The sequence below is a fragment of the Lolium perenne genome, chromosome 7 (assembly GCF_019359855.2).
Source record: "Lolium perenne isolate Kyuss_39 chromosome 7, Kyuss_2.0, whole genome shotgun sequence".
Lineage (NCBI taxonomy): Eukaryota > Viridiplantae > Streptophyta > Magnoliopsida > Poales > Poaceae > Lolium > Lolium perenne.
Window position 1 is genome coordinate 295,900,579 of NC_067250.2, and position 6,000 is coordinate 295,906,578.

The window sequence follows — 6,000 nt, forward strand, 5'->3', positions numbered from 1 at the left end:
AGATTAGGGTTAGGTCGAGTGAGTGAGAGAGCGGTGGGCCGTTCGGCTCCACCGAGCCACTATGGGGCACGCCTTAGTGGGCTGTCCCATGGGCCTAAGTTATTGGGCTGGGCCCAATATGGGTCCAGGGGGGTATTTTGGTCTTTTTACATTTAATAAAAGGCCAGAACTTTACCAAATTTTAATAAATCAAATACAACTCTAAAAATCCATTAAAAAGAGGATTAATGAATGAAAAATAAATCTTAACAAGAATAAAATATGAAATGGAATATATGAAACAAATTCAAAATTATGAATTTTAAGAATTTAAATAATAACTTGGAATTTAAAATTATTATTTCCTTGTAATTAAAATTCAAGGAAAAATCTCAAATAAGTTCAAATACTTATTTTCAAACATTTCAAAATGAAATTCTATTATTCCAAGTCATTTCTTTTGAAAAAGGGTATTTTTCCCAGAAAAATACTATACTCCTTTTTATTCCAAAAACTATAGAGGTAACTCTATAATTTCAAAGTATTTTTGGAATGACTGAGGAAATCATCAAGAAAAAAAAAATTTACTTTGAATTGTTGTACTTTGTGTGAATTACAATGAATAATCCTTTTAAATCAATTGTAAATTACCGTCAAAGACATAAATCTTAAATACAACCCTAAATTGTAATAACTCATTGGGGTAAAGGGATTCAACATAAAATAATCCATCCATGATTGCATTATTTGGATTTTATAACGTTGTCCTTACCGGACAATGATGCTTCTTATAGAACCCGAGGTCCAGGTTCCATCAACTGCATTGAACTGCACTATCTCGCAGTCCACAGGCAAGTTCACCCTTGCTCATGTCAACTTGATTATTTTCAACTACTTTAATGCAAAGCTATATACTTATCATTCCTGCATCACAAATAAAATGTTACTTTCCAACTATGAATATGACTATGTGGCTGGCAATGGAACCATGGTATGTGTTGATATGGTGGAGGTTCCATTGCAATGGGTTATATCACCCTAGGATTAATTTACCAATGCCGTCCAGTGATTCTAGCGCCGTACAAATCGCGTTGACCATGAGATCTATAATGGCTCTGGGGAAGCCAGTCGTATCTTTTCCCTTCTGCACGCCAACGGATTGGTAGAGCCGGCGGGGTGTTGGAGGCACTGCCGTAGGTTGGGATGGCCTTTAAATCCCCATCCATTAGTGATGATGGCTCTACGATCTATGAAGGATTGTCCAAAGTGCACCATGAGTAAAGCCGTATTATCGGGGGAAGTCTACTGGAGGTGTACGGGTGGACAAAAGGGTGGGTTTGCAGTCACGGAGAAGGCGGTGTGGGCTTGGATCTTTATACCTGGCCTCACACCAAAGGAAGTGTGAACGGGGGCAAGTCCCTGCGGATGGCAAAAAGGGTGAGATCTCTTGTGGGAAAAGTAACGCACCTCTGCAGAGTGTATCAAATTGTGGCTGTCACTCCTTGTTCCGGGAAGGGAACTGCGAACGCGGCAGGAAAGGAACTCCGTGAAGTTCTAGTCAACATGTGAAGACTGACGGGCATAGTTTTCATAATAAAAGCAACCTTTTTGAAGAAATGATTTCAAAAACATGCATTGACCTGCGATTTCCTGATCAATGGTCGTAGCTAGTGCATCAAACACCTTTTTACTCTTTTAGAACTTGCTGAGTACCTCTGTACTCACTTTCTTTCGACACCCTTGCTAGACTGTGATCCGGAAGTGGAGGCCATCAACGATGGAGTACCAGAAGGAAGCTACGAGCTGGTCTACGAAGAACCTGATCTTACCGGTGGAGTGGAAGGCGTAGATTATGGAATAGTCTACGGACCAGATGACACGGAGGTGGAGGAGTAGTGATATACCTAGCATCATAGAGCCGAGCAGCGTAGAGCTTACCTAAATAAGCTGTTGAGCTCTTTCATCTTTAGTATAAGTTGTAATCGTACTTTAGTAGTATCTTAGGGTGTTCTCATAGGACCTGTGAGAATACCAACTTGTTAAGACAATGTTTGTAATAAAGTATGGAGTGTTATGACCTGCAATGTTTCTGTTGTACCACTCTGAGGGATATGGCAATTTGTGAAGAAGTCCCTTCACAAAGATCATATCAACGACTTGTATACTACAACATGCAGTGGTATGCTGGGTCACCGCAGCTGGTATCAGAGCAAATGTTGCGACCTTAGGTTGGAAAGACCTAGTATAGGGAAGAAACCTGTAGGAGTCTAGTAGAAATAGTAAAGGATTCTCTAGAAGTATGGTGGTTATTCACTTGAGAATAGCAAAACCATATATTTTAGTGCGATAATTCTTTATTATAGCTATTATGATGCATTATCACTACTAATATTCTGCTTTTGTATACAGCCATAATGGCGTACACGTTTCCTAAGAGGACTATGAGGAAGGTTGAGGGTTGGCTCGGTGATTATGATGGACCAATAACAGCTCTCCTGTGTGGGATGCTGAAGGAACTTCATTGTGATCCACGGATACCTGTTATCAAGTATACCTACTATGATGGGGAAATCCTAGCCAAGTGCAGAGTATCGGTCCAACTACCGGCACAACTGCTGATGAGTCGTATAATGCCATACGGAGAAGCCAAAACTATCACCACAGCCTATCATATGGGCCTATTCAAGGCAATCTTTGAGATAAGACAGCATAAGTCAGTAGAACTGCTATGTTCAGAGTTTTCTCATATACCTCATGCCGAGGAAGATGAGGATCCCACTCTTAATCATTTGGTGTTAGCACACAGAAGTCCTGAGGCTGCAGCATAGGACATGGATAGCTGTAAGTCTTTATTGACCACGATGTACCTTTTACACATGAAGATGAGAGGTGAGATTGACCACATGCTAGCTGAGTTCACGGACCCTGATAAAGTCCAAGCTCGGATGCATGATTTGAGGGCACAACCACAACATACTACACCGTTCTTTAGCCTAGACAGCTATGTAGATTTGAGTGACCAGTTGCCCAAGAAAGATCCACTTACACCCAACTTTGTCCCGCACTATCCACACGTGTCAGCATCGTATGATACTGGATATGGGGGAGATCATTCATGGAACATAAACTGCTCAGAGTCACCGATTGAGAACTCGACGGGTTGGCGTTTCGGGGAACCTTTCGGTGATGAGGAGGAGCCAATTCCATGTGATACAGGAGATGAGAGTGGTGGGGTTAACCAACACTACGGGCAGGAAGAGAAAGGTACTGATTCCATTTCTTTAGATTTGGAGATGGGATTATTTAAACCATCACAGTACGAAGTAGGTGAGAGTTCTGGAACCAAGAAAAAGAAGAAGAAGAAGATGAGGGGTCAGGTTAATAGAAATCCTTCATGGATGACGGAAGAAAGAGGTATGTATCCTACTGGGGATATGTACGAGTCATTGTCTAGCTACTTAGGCATGACTGATCTCTGTCTCGGCACTTCGTCCGATTCAGATTACATACCTACTGGAAGGACCTTTGTTCCGGATGGTGTCCGGAAGACAAGTCGCTGTACCGGATGGACCCCAGGAATGTATGCGGAGGCGAATGAAGACGATGAGGAGTAGAGTCCCAAGGAAGAATAAAGTAATCTAGGTGGTATTGTAATAGAACGTATTTTAATTTCCCGTTGGCTTGGGCTTTGAGCCAAATAAGTGGTTTATATATACCACATGTAATATAAGTTTGTGAGTGTGTTATGTATTATACGGTGTATATACATAATAAATGTTTGTTTTGGATTTGCTTCTTGATTTTATTATGTGACTAGTTCTGGGCAATGAGTTGAGCTCAGAAAGCATTCGCATGGTGTAATTATGAGTAATCGCTCCTTGTTACAGGACTAGGGGGAAATGGCGTTAGTAGAAACCGAAGAGGCTCGCAGAGAGCGGGAAGCAAGAGAGAAAGAGGAGGCAGATGCGGCAGCTAGAGCAGAGAATGCACCACCACCACCACACCCAATGATGCACCCAGATTTCCAACAGTATATGAGGTCAATGGAGGAAGATAGGAGGCGTTACCAGGAAAGCCAGAGTAAGAACATGCAAGATTTCTTTACCCACGTCATCAATGATAGGGGTAATGAAGGCAAGGGAGTAACACTATCGGACTTCCAAAATACAAGGCCACTACCATTTACCTCAGCTCCAGAACCAATGGATGCTGAAGATTGGCTTATGGATACGGAAAGGAAGCTGAAGACCGTTGGTTGCAACGATGAGGAGAAGATTAGATACACCACTTATCTGTTGTCAGGACCAGCAGCGTCATGGTGGGAAAACCTTGTAGCAGTACACCCTCCAGATAAGGTATTTACCTGGGAGGAGTTCAAGAAGAAGTTTCAGGATGCTCATGTTCCGGACAGTGTGGTGGAGCTGAAGAAGAGGGAGTTTGAAGAACTAAGACAGAATACTGCACCTATCATGCAGTATGTTCGGGATTTCAATAGGTTATCCAGGTATGCACCTGAGGATGTAGATACCGAGGAGAAGCGGAAGAAGCGGTTCATGAAAGGCATGAATCCATACATGAAGATGCAACTAAGGTTGGCACGGACTGCCGAATTCCAGGAACTGATTGACTCGGCAATCACTTTCGAGGATGATTACCGGCAAGTCCAAGAGGACAGGAGGAAGAGGGCTCGTATAGAGCCAAGGAAGTACCCAATCAGTAAACCAACACCTGATCGGAGTTTCAAACCCCGATACCGACCTACTACTGGCAATCAATACAACCGGGGAGGTCAGAGTCAGAACCCAATCAACCAGATCATCTGCAACAATTGTGGCCTAAAGGGTCATTTGCAGTAGGATTGTCAGAAACCCAGAATCATCTGCTATGGTTGTGGGAAGGAAGGACACATCAAGCCGGAGTGTCCAAACAAGTCATCGTGGAGCGGACAGAGCTCTGGAGGACGAGGTGGAAACAACAACAACAACCGCAACAACAACAACAACAACAACCGCAACTACAACTACAACAACAAGAAGGGAAAGCCTTATGGAAAGCTGAATTGCACATCTTTGGAACAAGCGGAAGAGTCGGATCAAACAGTCTTAGGTACGCTAAGCATTCTTACTCATCCTGGCAAAGTATTATTTGATACTGGAGCAACCACATCATTTCTTGCATTGGAATTTGTGGAAAAATTCGGGCTTAGATGTTCTAAGTTAGAAACCCCTATAACGGTTCTATCCGCGGGGGGAACGATCTTAGTAACCCACGTGAAAGAAGCACAAGTCCTAACCATATGTGACTGTGTGTATTTCGCGGACCTATTCATCATACCCATGAAGGACATATCAGTCATCCTAGGGATGGATTGGTTGACAGAAAATGGAGCGGTGATTAACTGTGGAGACAAAACAGTATCACTTCGCAACTCCATCGGAGGTCGAATAGTGTTCCAAGGAGATAAGTACAGTGAGTTGGAGATCGGATTAGAACTAAATAGTCTGAAGGAGGCACAGCACCAATAGCACAACCACCATATAAGATGGGACCAAAGGAGTTAGTGGAACTAAAAGCTCAGATAGATGAATTGGAACAGAAGGGATTCATTCAAGAAAGTGTGTCACCATGGGGTACACCAGTTATTTTTGTGGATAAAAGAGATGGAGGAAAGAGAATGTGTGGAGATTACAGAAATCTGAACAATGTAACTATCAAAAACAAGTATCCTTTACCTAGAATCCAAGATCTTTTTGATCAAGTTCAAGGAGCAGGAGTCTTCTCGAAGATAGATTTAAGGTCAGGATACCATCAAATCAAAATCAAGAAAGAAGATGTACCAAAAACAGCGTTTGTATCAAGGTATGGACACCATGAATACTTGGTTGTACCATTTGGACTAACAAATGCACCAGCAATTTTCATGAATTTGATGAACAAGATATTCATGAAGTACTTGGACAAGTTTGTGATAGTGTTCATAGATGATATTCTAATCTATTCCAAAGATAAAGAAGAACATGC